Raw genomic sequence first — 17,796 nt, 5'->3', positions numbered from 1 at the left:
CGGCCGAATCTGTAGTTGTTTCCAGATCTCTCCCACACAACGGCCTCCCAGAAGCTTGGATTACAGAAGTACGCCACTACTCCCAGCCGGAGATTCACGTTTGAAAGCAGAATGACATGAGCTACACGCAGCTCCGATTTTTTTTTTTTTTTTGTGTCTGACCTACTTTGAAAGACTTTTTAGTCGATTTACTTACTACTATCGCTGTTGGAAACCAGGTGATAACCACACAGTATTCTAGAGACGATGAGGTAATGAAAATTTAGAATAAGTAAAACAGTATCATAAGAAGTTGTGCGGTGGAGCAGCACATGCAATTCACGCTTCCTAGATAATCGTTACTGCATAGAATAATTCTGTTGTCTGCGGCGTCTTCAGTATCCGTCTTCTGGAAATTTTGCTTGCAGTATATCGTGCAATCTTTTCGTTATGAGTTGGTGCTTGGTTTCCCGATGTTCTTTTGTTTAGTGCATTCGCCTTCTCTTAACCCTGAGAAACCACATACCGAAACTGAGGCACTGCCGGCTGATCATAAGCAGTGCTCGATGAAGTTATTTCGCTTGCTGTTCGTTGCCTTTAATATTGTTCTCATCAGTGGTGAGTGCTGCCTGCAGAAAGCGTTTATCTTGCGAATTCACGTGAAAGTTTGTGTTCCCTGTGAGGTCCTCTACTTGGGATTAACTTGACTGCTCCAGACAGGTGGCTCGTTGGTCTAGGGGTATGATTCCTGCTTTGGGTGCAGGAGGTCCCGGGTTCAAATCCCGGCCGAGCCCTGCCATTTTGACCGTGCTGAAGAGTAGGTGGAACTCAGTCCCGGTTGCAGCTCCTCAATGAAGAGTAGACGCCTGTTATAGCACGTGGATATAACAAGAATGCGGCACCAGTAAAGTACGTAGGTGGAATTCGATAGAAACGCAGACGGTAATTTTGCATGCAACGGAAAACAAGGTTGTCTTTGCGGAATATGTGCACCGTGAGTGGAGATTCAGCTTAATTGTGCGACAGTCTACCCTCATCTTACTAGCGACGGCAACAACCAAGGGGTGGCATGTAAGATTGAGCGTGGCTAAGAGTTTCTCATTATTAGTTAGCATCACACTTTGACAGAGCTGTGACAAGGCGAGTAGGGTGAGCTCAGGAAAGCCAGTAGCAAGCGCACTTGAAGTAGCCCTGAAGAACCGGATTATAAATTTTGCCAGCCATAATGGAGCTAGGGGCGTTCTCAGTTACCAAATACCGGTGCAATAAGAGAGCAACAGTATTTGACAGTAAAATGACGCCCTATCCGTCTAGCATACGACATTGCTTGTCTCTGCATACGCGGACGTGAGGTCATCTCGGAAATGAAATCCGAAATATAGATTAAAATTGTTGTGTTCCCGCCCGGGATCGAACCGGGGACCTTCTGCGTGTAAAGCAGACGTGATAACCGCTACACCACGGAAACGACGGTCGCTTTCATGTACCACCCGGAGACTCGTAATAGCAACAGTTTGTCTTCTGTGTTAGCAAGGGCATCGGCTACGAGCTCCCTCCGATTCGTGAAGTTCCTATAGTAAAAGACGTCGATAAAAACAATCCAACCGCGACAGACAGGGAGAACGCTGGCTGAGCTGCAGCCCTACATGGTGAGACCATCAAAGGTGGCGTCATTCACATGCAGTGCGTTTTCGGAACGAATAGGCTCGTTGGTCTAGGGGTATGATTCCTGCTTCGGGTGCAGGAGGTCCCGGGTTCAAATCCCGGACGAGCCCTTGCGTTTTGTACAACGGTGTGGCAACAAATCGCATGGCGGCGGCTGTTTCGCGCATTTCCAGGCCTCCAAGTCAGCGCTAAAATCCGACAACCAGTTCTGAAACCGTTTCATGTTTCATTTGAGCCATGTGCACCCTGCTGATGGAACGTTTGATTTAAATGGTCACAGTAGAGATCGTAGCAAGTGTCTTGCTGAGTGCGACGAAAACGGCTTTCCGCCCGCAATCCAACCGGGGACCTTCTGCGTGTTAGGCACGGCGCCTGGGCTCGGCGGCAGCTGCTGCTCTTTCTGTCCTTACGAGATACCGTCGATTCGCGCAGTCGTTATTGCAAAAGATGTCACTAAAGGCAATCGCTTCGTTAGCGGCACGGTGCCTGGGCTCGGCGGCAGCTCTACATGGAGGCACCAGCAGCCCAGCCAGGCCGCCGCCGGCACCGGCGCGCCACAGCGCAAGGAGCCGGCGGCCGCCCTGCAATGCCCCCTGTCGTTGCATATTCCACCCGCCTTATATCCTCTCCATGTCTGACTCACTACCCTAAATGACACTGCAGTCTACGTGCTTATTACTACCGCTTTTGGAAGAACCAAGGCGCAGCATTCTAGTGTCGAACCGGCATTGCAAATTTGGATTAAGCAAAATTTTATTGTGTGGTCGAGCGACAGCGTCATCTCGCTCTTCCTACATGATCGCCTCTTGTGCGGAATAATTCCTAGCGCGCCGATGGCTTCAGAGTTGGTCTTCTCGAACTTTTGCTTTCGCACTGCATTCCGCAATCTTTTCGTTATGAGTTGTGTGCTTCGGTTTCCCGACTTTCTTGTGTTTAGTGCGTTTGGCTTCTCTTAACCCCTAGCCACCGCTTGCCGAAATTTCCACACTGTCGTCCGTCGATCTGCAGAGCTCGATGAAGGCATCGCGGCCGTTCCTGAGCTCGTGGAACGGCCGAATCTGTAGTTGTTTCCAGATCTCTCCCACACAACGGCCTCCCAGAAGCTTGGATTACAGAAGTACGCCACTACTCCCAGCCGGAGATTCACGTTTGAAAGCAGAATGACATGAGCTACACGCAGCTCCGATTTTTTTTTTTTTTTGTGTCTGACCTACTTTGAAAGACTTTTTAGTCGATTTACTTACTACTATCGCTGTTGGAAACCAGGTGATAACCACACAGTATTCTAGAGACGATGAGGTAATGAAAATTTAGAATAAGTAAAACAGTATCATAAGAAGTTGTGCGGTGGAGCAGCACATGCAATTCACGCTTCCTAGATAATCGTTACTGCATAGAATAATTCTGTTGTCTGCGGCGTCTTCAGTATCCGTCTTCTGGAAATTTTGCTTGCAGTATATCGTGCAATCTTTTCGTTATGAGTTGGTGCTTGGTTTCCCGATGTTCTTTTGTTTAGTGCATTCGCCTTCTCTTAACCCTGAGAAACCACATACCGAAACTGAGGCACTGCCGGCTGATCATAAGCAGTGCTCGATGAAGTTATTTCGCTTGCTGTTCGTTGCCTTTAATATTGTTCTCATCAGTGGTGAGTGCTGCCTGCAGAAAGCGTTTATCTTGCGAATTCACGTGAAAGTTTGTGTTCCCTGTGAGGTCCACTACTTGGGATTAACTTGACTGCTCCAGACAGGTGGCTCGTTGGTCTAGGGGTATGATTCCTGCTTTGGGTGCAGGAGGTCCCGGGTTCAAATCCCGGACGAGCCCTGCCATTTTGACCGTGCTGAAGAGTAGGTGGAACTCAGTCCCGGTTGCAGCTCCTCAATGAAGAGTAGACGCCTGTTATAGCACGTGGATATAACAAGAATGCGGCACCAGTAAAGTACGTAGGTGGAATTCGATAGAAACGCAGACGGTAATTTTGCATGCAAGGGAAAACAAGGTTGTCTTTGCGGAATATGTGCACCGTGAGTGGAGATTCAGCTTAATTGTGCGACAGTCTACCCTCATCTTACTAGCGACGGCAACAACCAAGGGGTGGCATGTAAGATTGAGCGTGGCTAAGAGTTTCTCATTATTAGTTAGCATCACACTTTGACAGAGCTGTGACAAGGCGAGTAGGGTGAGCTCAGGAAAGCCAGTAGCAAGCGCACTTGAAGTAGCCCAGAAGAACCGGATTATAAATTTTGCCAGCCATAATGGAGCTAGGGGCGTTCTCAGTTACCAAATACCGGTGCAATAAGAGAGCAACAGTATTTGACAGTAAAATGACGCCCTATCCGTCTAGCATACGACATTGCTTGTCTCTGCATACGCGGACGTGAGGTCATCTCGGAAATGAAATCCGAAATATAGATTAAAATTGTTGTGTTCCCGCCCGGGATCGAACCGGGGACCTTCTGCGTGTAAAGCAGACGTGATAACCGCTACACCACGGAAACGACGGTCGCTTTCATGTACCACCCGGAGACTCGTAATAGCAACAGTTTGTCTTCTGTGTTAGCAAGGGCATCGGCTACGAGCTCCCTCCGATTCGTGAAGTTCCTATAGTAAAAGACGTCGATAAAAACAATCCAACCGCGACAGACAGGGAGAACGCTGGCTGAGCTGCAGCCCTACATGGTGAGACCATCAAAGGTGGCGTCATTCACATGCAGTGCGTTTTCGGAACGAATAGGCTCGTTGGTCTAGGGGTATGATTCCTGCTTCGGGTGCAGGAGGTCCCGGGTTCAAATCCCGGACGAGCCCTTGCGTTTTGTACAACGGTGTGGCAACAAATCGCATGGCGGCGGCTGTTTCGCGCATTTCCAGGCCTCCAAGTCAGCGCTAAAATCCGACAACCAGTTCTGAAACCGTTTCATGTTTCATTTGAGCCATGTGCACCCTGCTGATGGAACGTTTGATTTAAATGGTCACAGTAGAGATCGTAGCAAGTGTCTTGCTGAGTGCGACGAAAACGGCTTTCCGCCCGCAATCCAACCGGGGACCTTCTGCGTGTTAGGCACGGCGCCTGGGCTCGGCGGCAGCTGCTGCTCTTTCTGTCCTTACGAGATACCGTCGATTCGCGCAGTCGTTATTGCAAAAGATGTCACTAAAGGCAATCGCTTCGTTAGCGGCACGGTGCCTGGGCTCGGCGGCAGCTCTACATGGAGGCACCAGCAGCCCAGCCAGGCCGCCGCCGGCACCGGCGCGCCACAGCGCAAGGAGCCGGCGGCCGCCCTGCAATGCCCCCTGTCGTTGCATATTCCACCCGCCTTATATCCTCTCCATGTCTGACTCACTACCCTAAATGACACTGCAGTCTACGTGCTTATTACTACCGCTTTTGGAAGAACCAAGGCGCAGCATTCTAGTGTCGAACCGGTATTGCAAATTTGGATTAAGCAAAATTTTATTGTGTGGTCGAGCGACAGCGTCATCTCGCTCTTCCTACATGATCGCCTCTTGTGCGGAATAATTCCTAGCGCGCCGATGGCTTCAGAGTTGGTCTTCTCGAACTTTTGCTTTCGCACTGCATTCCGCAATCTTTTCGTTATGAGTTGTGTGCTTCGGTTTCCCGACTTTCTTGTGTTTAGTGCGTTTGGCTTCTCTTAACCCCTAGCCACCGCTTGCCGAAATTTCCACACTGTCGTCCGTCGATCTGCAGAGCTCGATGAAGGCATCGCGGCCGTTCCTGAGCTCGTGGAACGGCCGAATCTGTAGTTGTTTCCAGATCTCTCCCACACAACGGCCTCCCAGAAGCTTGGATTACAGAAGTACGCCACTACTCCCAGCCGGAGATTCACGTTTGAAAGCAGAATGACATGAGCTACACGCAGCTCCGATTTTTTTTTTTTTTTTTTGTGTCTGACCTACTTTGAAAGACTTTTTAGTCGATTTACTTACTACTATCGCTGTTGGAAACCAGGTGATAACCACACAGTATTCTAGAGACGATGAGGTAATGAAAATTTAGAATAAGTAAAACAGTATCATAAGAAGTTGTGCGGTGGAGCAGCACATGCAATTCACGCTTCCTAGATAATCGTTACTGCATAGAATAATTCTGTTGTCTGCGGCGTCTTCAGTATCCGTCTTCTGGAAATTTTGCTTGCAGTATATCGTGCAATCTTTTCGTTATGAGTTGGTGCTTGGTTTCCCGATGTTCTTTTGTTTAGTGCATTCGCCTTCTCTTAACCCTGAGAAACCACATACCGAAACTGAGGCACTGCCGGCTGATCATAAGCAGTGCTCGATGAAGTTATTTCGCTTGCTGTTCGTTGCCTTTAATATTGTTCTCATCAGTGGTGAGTGCTGCCTGCAGAAAGCGTTTATCTTGCGAATTCACGTGAAAGTTTGTGTTCCCTGTGAGGTCCACTACTTGGGATTAACTTGACTGCTCCAGACAGGTGGCTCGTTGGTCTAGGGGTATGATTCCTGCTTTGGGTGCAGGAGGTCCCGGGTTCAAATCCCGGACGAGCCCTGCCATTTTGACCGTGCTGAAGAGTAGGTGGAACTCAGTCCCGGTTGCAGCTCCTCAATGAAGAGTAGACGCCTGTTATAGCACGTGGATATAACAAGAATGCGGCACCAGTAAAGTACGTAGGTGGAATTCGATAGAAACGCAGACGGTAATTTTGCATGCAACGGAAAACAAGGTTGTCTTTGCGGAATATGTGCACCGTGAGTGGAGATTCAGCTTAATTGTGCGACAGTCTACCCTCATCTTACTAGCGACGGCAACAACCAAGGGGTGGCATGTAAGATTGAGCGTGGCTAAGAGTTTCTCATTATTAGTTAGCATCACACTTTGACAGAGCTGTGACAAGGCGAGTAGGGTGAGCTCAGGAAAGCCAGTAGCAAGCGCACTTGAAGTAGCCCTGAAGAACCGGATTATAAATTTTGCCAGCCATAATGGAGCTAGGGGCGTTCTCAGTTACCAAATACCGGTGCAATAAGAGAGCAACAGTATTTGACAGTAAAATGACGCCCTATCCGTCTAGCATACGACATTGCTTGTCTCTGCATACGCGGACGTGAGGTCATCTCGGAAATGAAATCCGAAATATAGATTAAAATTGTTGTGTTCCCGCCCGGGATCGAACCGGGGACCTTCTGCGTGTAAAGCAGACGTGATAACCGCTACACCACGGAAACGACGGTCGCTTTCATGTACCACCCGGAGACTCGCAATAGCAACAGTTTGTCTTCTGTGTTAGCAAGGGCATCGGCTACGAGCTCCCTCCGATTCGTGAAGTTCCTATAGTAAAAGACGTCGATAAAAACAATCCAACCGCGACAGACAGGGAGAACGCTGGCTGAGCTGCAGCCCTACATGGTGAGACCATCAAAGGTGGCGTCATTCACATGCAGTGCGTTTTCGGAACGAATAGGCTCGTTGGTCTAGGGGTATGATTCCTGCTTCGGGTGCAGGAGGTCCCGGGTTCAAATCCCGGACGAGCCCTTGCGTTTTGTACAACGGTGTGGCAACAAATCGCATGGCGGCGGCTGTTTCGCGCATTTCCAGGCCTCCAAGTCAGCGCTAAAATCCGACAACCAGTTCTGAAACCGTTTCATGTTTCATTTGAGCCATGTGCACCCTGCTGATGGAACGTTTGATTTAAATGGTCACAGTAGAGATCGTAGCAAGTGTCTTGCTGAGTGCGACGAAAACGGCTTTCCGCCCGCAATCCAACCGGGGACCTTCTGCGTGTTAGGCACGGCGCCTGGGCTCGGCGGCAGCTGCTGCTCTTTCTGTCCTTACGAGATACCGTCGATTCGCGCAGTCGTTATTGCAAAAGATGTCACTAAAGGCAATCGCTTCGTTAGCGGCACGGTGCCTGGGCTCGGCGGCAGCTCTACATGGAGGCACCAGCAGCCCAGCCAGGCCGCCGCCGGCACCGGCGCGCCACAGCGCAAGGAGCTGGCGGCCGCCCTGCAATGCCCCCTGTCGTTGCATATTCCACCCGCCTTATATCCTCTCCATGTCTGACTCACTACCCTAAATGACACTGCAGTCTACGTGCTTATTACTACCGCTTTTGGAAGAACCAAGGCGCAGCATTCTAGTGTCGAACCGGTATTGCAAATTTGGATTAAGCAAAATTTTATTGTGTGGTCGAGCGACAGCGTCATCTCGCTCTTCCTACATGATCGCCTCTTGTGCGGAATAATTCCTAGCGCGCCGATGGCTTCAGAGTTGGTCTTCTCGAACTTTTGCTTTCGCACTGCATTCCGCAATCTTTTCGTTATGAGTTGTGTGCTTCGGTTTCCCGACTTTCTTGTGTTTAGTGCGTTTGGCTTCTCTTAACCCCTAGCCACCGCTTGCCGAAATTTCCACACTGTCGTCCGTCGATCTGCAGAGCTCGATGAAGGCATCGCGGCCGTTCCTGAGCTCGTGGAACGGCCGAATCTGTAGTTGTTTCCAGATCTCTCCCACACAACGGCCTCCCAGAAGCTTGGATTACAGAAGTACGCCACTACTCCCAGCCGGAGATTCACGTTTGAAAGCAGAATGACATGAGCTACACGCAGCTCCGATTTTTTTTTTTTTTGTGTCTGACCTACTTTGAAAGACTTTTTAGTCGATTTACTTACTACTATCGCTGTTGGAAACCAGGTGATAACCACACAGTATTCTAGAGACGATGAGGTAATGAAAATTTAGAATAAGTAAAACAGTATCATAAGAAGTTGTGCGGTGGAGCAGCACATGCAATTCACGCTTCCTAGATAATCGTTACTGCATAGAATAATTCTGTTGTCTGCGGCGTCTTCAGTATCCGTCTTCTGGAAATTTTGCTTGCAGTATATCGTGCAATCTTTTCGTTATGAGTTGGTGCTTGGTTTCCCGATGTTCTTTTGTTTAGTGCATTCGCCTTCTCTTAACCCTGAGAAACCACATACCGAAACTGAGGCACTGCCGGCTGATCATAAGCAGTGCTCGATGAAGTTATTTCGCTTGCTGTTCGTTGCCTTTAATATTGTTCTCATCAGTGGTGAGTGCTGCCTGCAGAAAGCGTTTATCTTGCGAATTCACGTGAAAGTTTGTGTTCCCTGTGAGGTCCACTACTTGGGATTAACTTGACTGCTCCAGACAGGTGGCTCGTTGGTCTAGGGGTATGATTCCTGCTTTGGGTGCAGGAGGTTCTGGGTTCAAATCCCGGACGAGCCCTGCCATTTTGACCGTGCTGAAGAGTAGGTGGAACTCAGTCCCGGTTGCAGCTCCTCAATGAAGAGTAGACGCCTGTTATAGCACGTGGATATAACAAGAATGCGGCACCAGTAAAGTACGTAGGTGGAATTCGATAGAAACGCAGACGGTAATTTTGCATGCAACGGAAAACAAGGTTGTCTTTGCGGAATATGTGCACCGTGAGTGGAGATTCAGCTTAATTGTGCGACAGTCTACCCTCATCTTACTAGCGACGGCAACAACCAAGGGGTGGCATGTAAGATTGAGTGTGGCTAAGAGTTTCTCATTATTAGTTAGCATCACACTTTGACAGAGCTGTGACAAGGCGAGTAGGGTGAGCTCAGGAAAGCCAGTAGCAAGCGCACTTGAAGTAGCCCTGAAGAACCGGATTATAAATTTTGCCAGCCATAATGGAGCTAGGGGCGTTCTCAGTTACCAAATACCGGTGCAATAAGAGAGCAACAGTATTTGACAGTAAAATGACGCCCTATCCGTCTAGCATACGACATTGCTTGTCTCTGCATACGCGGACGTGAGGTCATCTCGGAAATGAAATCCGAAATATAGATTAAAATTGTTGTGTTCCCGCCCGGGATCGAACCGGGGACCTTCTGCGTGTAAAGCAGACGTGATAACCGCTACACCACGGAAACGACGGTCGCTTTCATGTACCACCCGGAGACTCGTAATAGCAACAGTTTGTCTTCTGTGTTAGCAAGGGCATCGGCTACGAGCTCCCTCCGATTCGTGAAGTTCCTATAGTAAAAGACGTCGATAAAAACAATCCAACCGCGACAGACAGGGAGAACGCTGGCTGAGCTGCAGCCCTACATGGTGAGACCATCAAAGGTGGCGTCATTCACATGCAGTGCGTTTTCGGAACGAATAGGCTCGTTGGTCTAGGGGTATGATTCCTGCTTCGGGTGCAGGAGGTCCCGGGTTCAAATCCCGGACGAGCCCTTGCGTTTTGTACAACGGTGTGGCAACAAATCGCATGGCGGCGGCTGTTTCGCGCATTTCCAGGCCTCCAAGTCAGCGCTAAAATCCGACAACCAGTTCTGAAACCGTTTCATGTTTCATTTGAGCCATGTGCACCCTGCTGATGGAACGTTTGATTTAAATGGTCACAGTAGAGATCGTAGCAAGTGTCTTGCTGAGTGCGACGAAAACGGCTTTCCGCCCGCAATCCAACCGGGGACCTTCTGCGTGTTAGGCACGGCGCCTGGGCTCGGCGGCAGCTGCTGCTCTTTCTGTCCTTACGAGATACCGTCGATTCGCGCAGTCGTTATTGCAAAAGATGTCACTAAAGGCAATCGCTTCGTTAGCGGCACGGTGCCTGGGCTCGGCGGCAGCTCTACATGGAGGCACCAGCAGCCCAGCCAGGCCGCCGCCGGCACCGGCGCGCCACAGCGCAAGGAGCCGGCGGCCGCCCTGCAATGCCCCCTGTCGTTGCATATTCCACCCGCCTTATATCCTCTCCATGTCTGACTCACTACCCTAAATGACACTGCAGTCTACGTGCTTATTACTACCGCTTTTGGAAGAACCAAGGCGCAGCATTCTAGTGTCGAACCGGTATTGCAAATTTGGATTAAGCAAAATTTTATTGTGTGGTCGAGCGACAGCGTCATCTCGCTCTTCCTACATGATCGCCTCTTGTGCGGAATAATTCCTAGCGCGCCGATGGCTTCAGAGTTGGTCTTCTCGAACTTTTGCTTTCGCACTGCATTCCGCAATCTTTTCGTTATGAGTTGTGTGCTTCGGTTTCCCGACTTTCTTGTGTTTAGTGCGTTTGGCTTCTCTTAACCCCTAGCCACCGCTTGCCGAAATTTCCACACTGTCGTCCGTCGATCTGCAGAGCTCGATGAAGGCATCGCGGCCGTTCCTGAGCTCGTGGAACGGCCGAATCTGTAGTTGTTTCCAGATCTCTCCCACACAACGGCCTCCCAGAAGCTTGGATTACAGAAGTACGCCACTACTCCCAGCCGGAGATTCACGTTTGAAAGCAGAATGACATGAGCTACACGCAGCTCCGATTTTTTTTTTTTTTTTTTGTGTCTGACCTACTTTGAAAGACTTTTTAGTCGATTTACTTACTACTATCGCTGTTGGAAACCAGGTGATAACCACACAGTATTCTAGAGACGATGAGGTAATGAAAATTTAGAATAAGTAAAACAGTATCATAAGAAGTTGTGCGGTGGAGCAGCACATGCAATTCACGCTTCCTAGATAATCGTTACTGCATAGAATAATTCTGTTGTCTGCGGCGTCTTCAGTATCCGTCTTCTGGAAATTTTGCTTGCAGTATATCGTGCAATCTTTTCGTTATGAGTTGGTGCTTGGTTTCCCGATGTTCTTTTGTTTAGTGCATTCGCCTTCTCTTAACCCTGAGAAACCACATACCGAAACTGAGGCACTGCCGGCTGATCATAAGCAGTGCTCGATGAAGTTATTTCGCTTGCTGTTCGTTGCCTTTAATATTGTTCTCATCAGTGGTGAGTGCTGCCTGCAGAAAGCGTTTATCTTGCGAATTCACGTGAAAGTTTGTGTTCCCTGTGAGGTCCACTACTTGGGATTAACTTGACTGCTCCAGACAGGTGGCTCGTTGGTCTAGGGGTATGATTCCTGCTTTGGGTGCAGGAGGTCCCGGGTTCAAATCCCGGACGAGCCCTGCCATTTTGACCGTGCTGAAGAGTAGGTGGAACTCAGTCCCGGTTGCAGCTCCTCAATGAAGAGTAGACGCCTGTTATAGCACGTGGATATAACAAGAATGCGGCACCAGTAAAGTACGTAGGTGGAATTCGATAGAAACGCAGACGGTAATTTTGCATGCAACGGAAGACAAGGTTGTCTTTGCGGAATATGTGCACCGTGAGTGGAGATTCAGCTTAATTGTGCGACAGTCTACCCTCATCTTACTAGCGACGGCAACAACCAAGGGGTGGCATGTAAGATTGAGCGTGGCTAAGAGTTTCTCATTATTAGTTAGCATCACACTTTGACAGAGCTGTGACAAGGCGAGTAGGGTGAGCTCAGGAAAGCCAGTAGCAAGCGCACTTGAAGTAGCCCTGAAGAACCGGATTATAAATTTTGCCAGCCATAATGGAGCTAGGGGCGTTCTCAGTTACCAAATACCGGTGCAATAAGAGAGCAACAGTATTTGACAGTAAAATGACGCCCTATCCGTCTAGCATACGACATTGCTTGTCTCTGCATACGCGGACGTGAGGTCATCTCGGAAATGAAATCCGAAATATAGATTAAAATTGTTGTGTTCCCGCCCGGGATCGAACCGGGGACCTTCTGCGTGTAAAGCAGACGTGATAACCGCTACACCACGGAAACGACGGTCGCTTTCATGTACCACCCGGAGACTCGCAATAGCAACAGTTTGTCTTCTGTGTTAGCAAGGGCATCGGCTACGAGCTCCCTCCGATTCGTGAAGTTCCTATAGTAAAAGACGTCGATAAAAACAATCCAACCGCGACAGACAGGGAGAACGCTGGCTGAGCTGCAGCCCTACATGGTGAGACCATCAAAGGTGGCGTCATTCACATGCAGTGCGTTTTCGGAACGAATAGGCTCGTTGGTCTAGGGGTATGATTCCTGCTTCGGGTGCAGGAGGTCCCGGGTTCAAATCCCGGACGAGCCCTTGCGTTTTGTACAACGGTGTGGCAACAAATCGCATGGCGGCGGCTGTTTCGCGCATTTCCAGGCCTCCAAGTCAGCGCTAAAATCCGACAACCAGTTCTGAAACCGTTTCATGTTTCATTTGAGCCATGTGCACCCTGCTGATGGAACGTTTGATTTAAATGGTCACAGTAGAGATCGTAGCAAGTGTCTTGCTGAGTGCGACGAAAACGGCTTTCCGCCCGCAATCCAACCGGGGACCTTCTGCGTGTTAGGCACGGCGCCTGGGCTCGGCGGCAGCTGCTGCTCTTTCTGTCCTTACGAGATACCGTCGATTCGCGCAGTCGTTATTGCAAAAGATGTCACTAAAGGCAATCGCTTCGTTAGCGGCACGGTGCCTGGGCTCGGCGGCAGCTCTACATGGAGGCACCAGCAGCCCAGCCAGGCCGCCGCCGGCACCGGCGCGCCACAGCGCAAGGAGCCGGCGGCCGCCCTGCAATGCCCCCTGTCGTTGCATATTCCACCCGCCTTATATCCTCTCCATGTCTGACTCACTACCCTAAATGACACTGCAGTCTACGTGCTTATTACTACCGCTTTTGGAAGAACCAAGGCGCAGCATTCTAGTGTCGAACCGGCATTGCAAATTTGGATTAAGCAAAATTTTATTGTGTGGTCGAGCGACAGCGTCATCTCGCTCTTCCTACATGATCGCCTCTTGTGCGGAATAATTCCTAGCGCGCCGATGGCTTCAGAGTTGGTCTTCTCGAACTTTTGCTTTCGCACTGCATTCCGCAATCTTTTCGTTATGAGTTGTGTGCTTCGGTTTCCCGACTTTCTTGTGTTTAGTGCGTTTGGCTTCTCTTAACCCCTAGCCACCGCTTGCCGAAATTTCCACACTGTCGTCCGTCGATCTGCAGAGCTCGATGAAGGCATCGCGGCCGTTCCTGAGCTCGTGGAACGGCCGAATCTGTAGTTGTTTCCAGATCTCTCCCACACAACGGCCTCCCAGAAGCTTGGATTACAGAAGTACGCCACTACTCCCAGCCGGAGATTCACGTTTGAAAGCAGAATGACATGAGCTACACGCAGCTCCGATTTTTTTTTTTTTTTGTGTCTGACCTACTTTGAAAGACTTTTTAGTCGATTTACTTACTACTATCGCTGTTGGAAACCAGGTGATAACCACACAGTATTCTAGAGACGATGAGGTAATGAAAATTTAGAATAAGTAAAACAGTATCATAAGAAGTTGTGCGGTGGAGCAGCACATGCAATTCACGCTTCCTAGATAATCGTTACTGCATAGAATAATTCTGTTGTCTGCGGCGTCTTCAGTATCCGTCTTCTGGAAATTTTGCTTGCAGTATATCGTGCAATCTTTTCGTTATGAGTTGGTGCTTGGTTTCCCGATGTTCTTTTGTTTAGTGCATTCGCCTTCTCTTAACCCTGAGAAACCACATACCGAAACTGAGGCACTGCCGGCTGATCATAAGCAGTGCTCGATGAAGTTATTTCGCTTGCTGTTCGTTGCCTTTAATATTGTTCTCATCAGTGGTGAGTGCTGCCTGCAGAAAGCGTTTATCTTGCGAATTCACGTGAAAGTTTGTGTTCCCTGTGAGGTCCACTACTTGGGATTAACTTGACTGCTCCAGACAGGTGGCTCGTTGGTCTAGGGGTATGATTCCTGCTTTGGGTGCAGGAGGTCCCGGGTTCAAATCCCGGACGAGCCCTGCCATTTTGACCGTGCTGAAGAGTAGGTGGAACTCAGTCCCGGTTGCAGCTCCTCAATGAAGAGTAGACGCCTGTTATAGCACGTGGATATAACAAGAATGCGGCACCAGTAAAGTACGTAGGTGGAATTCGATAGAAACGCAGACGGTAATTTTGCATGCAACGGAAGACAAGGTTGTCTTTGCGGAATATGTGCACCGTGAGTGGAGATTCAGCTTAATTGTGCGACAGTCTACCCTCATCTTACTAGCGACGGCAACAACCAAGGGGTGGCATGTAAGATTGAGCGTGGCTAAGAGTTTCTCATTATTAGTTAGCATCACACTTTGACAGAGCTGTGACAAGGCGAGTAGGGTGAGCTCAGGAAAGCCAGTAGCAAGCGCACTTGAAGTAGCCCTGAAGAACCGGATTATAAATTTTGCCAGCCATAATGGAGCTAGGGGCGTTCTCAGTTACCAAATACCGGTGCAATAAGAGAGCAACAGTATTTGACAGTAAAATGACGCCCTATCCGTCTAGCATACGACATTGCTTGTCTCTGCATACGCGGACGTGAGGTCATCTCGGAAATGAAATCCGAAATATAGATTAAAATTGTTGTGTTCCCGCCCGGGATCGAACCGGGGACCTTCTGCGTGTAAAGCAGACGTGATAACCGCTACACCACGGAAACGACGGTCGCTTTCATGTACCACCCGGAGACTCGCAATAGCAACAGTTTGTCTTCTGTGTTAGCAAGGGCATCGGCTACGAGCTCCCTCCGATTCGTGAAGTTCCTATAGTAAAAGACGTCGATAAAAACAATCCAACCGCGACAGACAGGGAGAACGCTGGCTGAGCTGCAGCCCTACATGGTGAGACCATCAAAGGTGGCGTCATTCACATGCAGTGCGTTTTCGGAACGAATAGGCTCGTTGGTCTAGGGGTATGATTCCTGCTTCGGGTGCAGGAGGTCCCGGGTTCAAATCCCGGACGAGCCCTTGCGTTTTGTACAACGGTGTGGCAACAAATCGCATGGCGGCGGCTGTTTCGCGCATTTCCAGGCCTCCAAGTCAGCGCTAAAATCCGACAACCAGTTCTGAAACCGTTTCATGTTTCATTTGAGCCATGTGCACCCTGCTGATGGAACGTTTGATTTAAATGGTCACAGTAGAGATCGTAGCAAGTGTCTTGCTGAGTGCGACGAAAACGGCTTTCCGCCCGCAATCCAACCGGGGACCTTCTGCGTGTTAGGCACGGCGCCTGGGCTCGGCGGCAGCTGCTGCTCTTTCTGTCCTTACGAGATACCGTCGATTCGCGCAGTCGTTATTGCAAAAGATGTCACTAAAGGCAATCGCTTCGTTAGCGGCACGGTGCCTGGGCTCGGCGGCAGCTCTACATGGAGGCACCAGCAGCCCAGCCAGGCCGCCGCCGGCACCGGCGCGCCACAGCGCAAGGAGCCGGCGGCCGCCCTGCAATGCCCCCTGTCGTTGCATATTCCACCCGCCTTATATCCTCTCCATGTCTGACTCACTACCCTAAATGACACTGCAGTCTACGTGCTTATTACTACCGCTTTTGGAAGAACCAAGGCGCAGCATTCTAGTGTCGAACCGGTATTGCAAATTTGGATTAAGCAAAATTTTATTGTGTGGTCGAGCGACAGCGTCATCTCGCTCTTCCTACATGATCGCCTCTTGTGCGGAATAATTCCTAGCGCGCCGATGGCTTCAGAGTTGGTCTTCTCGAACTTTTGCTTTCGCACTGCATTCCGCAATCTTTTCGTTATGAGTTGTGTGCTTCGGTTTCCCGACTTTCTTGTGTTTAGTGCGTTTGGCTTCTCTTAACCCCTAGCCACCGCTTGCCGAAATTTCCACACTGTCGTCCGTCGATCTGCAGAGCTCGATGAAGGCATCGCGGCCGTTCCTGAGCTCGTGGAACGGCCGAATCTGTAGTTGTTTCCAGATCTCTCCCACACAACGGCCTCCCAGAAGCTTGGATTACAGAAGTACGCCACTACTCCCAGCCGGAGATTCACGATTGAAAGCAGAATGACATGAGCTACACGCAGCTCCGATTTTTTTTTTTTTTTTTTGTGTCTGACCTACTTTGAAAGACTTTTTAGTCGATTTACTTACTACTATCGCTGTTGGAAACCAGGTGATAACCACACAGTATTCTAGAGACGATGAGGTAATGAAAATTTAGAATAAGTAAAACAGTATCATAAGAAGTTGTGCGGTGGAGCAGCACATGCAATTCACGCTTCCTAGATAATCGTTACTGCATAGAATAATTCTGTTGTCTGCGGCGTCTTCAGTATCCGTCTTCTGGAAATTTTGCTTGCAGTATATCGTGCAATCTTTTCGTTATGAGTTGGTGCTTGGTTTCCCGATGTTCTTTTGTTTAGTGCATTCGCCTTCTCTTAACCCTGAGAAACCACATACCGAAACTGAGGCACTGCCGGCTGATCATAAGCAGTGCTCGATGAAGTTATTTCGCTTGCTGTTCGTTGCCTTTAATATTGTTCTCATCAGTGGTGAGTGCTGCCTGCAGAAAGCGTTTATCTTGCGAATTCACGTGAAAGTTTGTGTTCCCTGTGAGGTCCACTACTTGGGATTAACTTGACTGCTCCAGACAGGTGGCTCGTTGGTCTAGGGGTATGATTCCTGCTTTGGGTGCAGGAGGTCCCGGGTTCAAATCCCGGACGAGCCCTGCCATTTTGACCGTGCTGAAGAGTAGGTGGAACTCAGTCCCGGTTGCAGCTCCTCAATGAAGAGTAGACGCCTGTTATAGCACGTGGATATAACAAGAATGCGGCACCAGTAAAGTACGTAGGTGGAATTCGATAGAAACGCAGACGGTAATTTTGCATGCAATGGAAAACAAGGTTGTCTTTGCGGAATATGTGCACCGTGAGTGGAGATTCAGCTTAATTGTGCGACAGTCTACCCTCATCTTACTAGCGACGGCAACAACCAAGGGGTGGCATGTAAGATTGAGCGTGGCTAAGAGTTTCTCATTATTAGTTAGCATCACACTTTGACAGAGCTGTGACAAGGCGAGTAGGGTGAGCTCAGGAAAGCCAGTAGCAAGCGCACTTGAAGTAGCCCTGAAGAACCGGATTATAAATTTTGCCAGCCATAATGGAGCTAGGGGCGTTCTCAGTTACCAAATACCGGTGCAATAAGAGAGCAACAGTATTTGACAGTAAAATGACGCCCTATCCGTCTAGCATACGACATTGCTTGTCTCTGCATACGCGGACGTGAGGTCATCTCGGAAATGAAATCCGAAATATAGATTAAAATTGTTGTGTTCCCGCCCGGGATCGAACCGGGGACCTTCTGCGTGTAAAGCAGACGTGATAACCGCTACACCACGGAAACGACGGTCGCTTTCATCTACCACCCGGAGACTCGTAATAGCAACAGTTTGTCTTCTGTGTTAGCAAGGGCATCGGCTACGAGCTCCCTCCGATTCGTGAAGTTCCTATAGTAAAAGACGTCGATAAAAACAATCCAACCGCGACAGACAGGGAGAACGCTGGCTGAGCTGCAGCCCTACATGGTGAGACC

General features: G+C 49.5%; 20 non-coding genes across 20 annotated transcripts; 13 read left to right on the top strand and 7 right to left on the bottom strand.

Annotated features, from left to right (window-relative positions):
- Positions 1-701: 701 nt before the first annotated feature.
- Trnap-ugg lies at positions 702-773 on the top strand. The gene has a single exon. It is a non-coding gene; the product is annotated as a tRNA-Pro (tRNA).
- Positions 774-1,374: 601 nt separating this feature from the next.
- Positions 1,375-1,447, bottom strand: Trnav-uac. Its single transcript has one exon. It is a non-coding gene; the product is annotated as a tRNA-Val (tRNA).
- A 235-nt stretch (positions 1,448-1,682) lies between these two features.
- On the top strand, positions 1,683-1,754 carry Trnap-cgg. The gene has a single exon. It is a non-coding gene; the product is annotated as a tRNA-Pro (tRNA).
- Positions 1,755-3,393: 1,639 nt separating this feature from the next.
- Positions 3,394-3,465, top strand: Trnap-ugg. Its single transcript has one exon. It is a non-coding gene; the product is annotated as a tRNA-Pro (tRNA).
- A 601-nt stretch (positions 3,466-4,066) lies between these two features.
- On the bottom strand, positions 4,067-4,139 carry Trnav-uac. Its single transcript has one exon. It is a non-coding gene; the product is annotated as a tRNA-Val (tRNA).
- Positions 4,140-4,374: 235 nt separating this feature from the next.
- On the top strand, positions 4,375-4,446 carry Trnap-cgg. Its single transcript has one exon. It is a non-coding gene; the product is annotated as a tRNA-Pro (tRNA).
- A 1,642-nt stretch (positions 4,447-6,088) lies between these two features.
- Trnap-ugg lies at positions 6,089-6,160 on the top strand. The gene has a single exon. It is a non-coding gene; the product is annotated as a tRNA-Pro (tRNA).
- Positions 6,161-6,761: 601 nt separating this feature from the next.
- Positions 6,762-6,834, bottom strand: Trnav-uac. Its single transcript has one exon. It is a non-coding gene; the product is annotated as a tRNA-Val (tRNA).
- A 235-nt stretch (positions 6,835-7,069) lies between these two features.
- Positions 7,070-7,141, top strand: Trnap-cgg. The gene has a single exon. It is a non-coding gene; the product is annotated as a tRNA-Pro (tRNA).
- A 1,638-nt stretch (positions 7,142-8,779) lies between these two features.
- Positions 8,780-8,851, top strand: Trnap-ugg. The gene has a single exon. It is a non-coding gene; the product is annotated as a tRNA-Pro (tRNA).
- Positions 8,852-9,452: 601 nt separating this feature from the next.
- On the bottom strand, positions 9,453-9,525 carry Trnav-uac. The gene has a single exon. It is a non-coding gene; the product is annotated as a tRNA-Val (tRNA).
- Positions 9,526-9,760: 235 nt separating this feature from the next.
- Trnap-cgg lies at positions 9,761-9,832 on the top strand. The gene has a single exon. It is a non-coding gene; the product is annotated as a tRNA-Pro (tRNA).
- Positions 9,833-11,474: 1,642 nt separating this feature from the next.
- Positions 11,475-11,546, top strand: Trnap-ugg. The gene has a single exon. It is a non-coding gene; the product is annotated as a tRNA-Pro (tRNA).
- A 601-nt stretch (positions 11,547-12,147) lies between these two features.
- Positions 12,148-12,220, bottom strand: Trnav-uac. Its single transcript has one exon. It is a non-coding gene; the product is annotated as a tRNA-Val (tRNA).
- Positions 12,221-12,455: 235 nt separating this feature from the next.
- Positions 12,456-12,527, top strand: Trnap-cgg. The gene has a single exon. It is a non-coding gene; the product is annotated as a tRNA-Pro (tRNA).
- A 1,639-nt stretch (positions 12,528-14,166) lies between these two features.
- On the top strand, positions 14,167-14,238 carry Trnap-ugg. Its single transcript has one exon. It is a non-coding gene; the product is annotated as a tRNA-Pro (tRNA).
- Positions 14,239-14,839: 601 nt separating this feature from the next.
- Positions 14,840-14,912, bottom strand: Trnav-uac. Its single transcript has one exon. It is a non-coding gene; the product is annotated as a tRNA-Val (tRNA).
- A 235-nt stretch (positions 14,913-15,147) lies between these two features.
- Positions 15,148-15,219, top strand: Trnap-cgg. Its single transcript has one exon. It is a non-coding gene; the product is annotated as a tRNA-Pro (tRNA).
- A 1,642-nt stretch (positions 15,220-16,861) lies between these two features.
- On the top strand, positions 16,862-16,933 carry Trnap-ugg. Its single transcript has one exon. It is a non-coding gene; the product is annotated as a tRNA-Pro (tRNA).
- A 601-nt stretch (positions 16,934-17,534) lies between these two features.
- Positions 17,535-17,607, bottom strand: Trnav-uac. The gene has a single exon. It is a non-coding gene; the product is annotated as a tRNA-Val (tRNA).
- Between the last annotated feature and the right edge of the window lie 189 nt (positions 17,608-17,796).

Source organism: Schistocerca piceifrons, unplaced genomic scaffold (genome assembly GCF_021461385.2).
Source record: "Schistocerca piceifrons isolate TAMUIC-IGC-003096 unplaced genomic scaffold, iqSchPice1.1 HiC_scaffold_537, whole genome shotgun sequence".
Lineage (NCBI taxonomy): Eukaryota > Metazoa > Arthropoda > Insecta > Orthoptera > Acrididae > Schistocerca > Schistocerca piceifrons.
The sequence above is the reverse complement of the archived record's forward strand: the minus strand, read 5'-3'. Positions and strand labels throughout refer to the sequence as shown.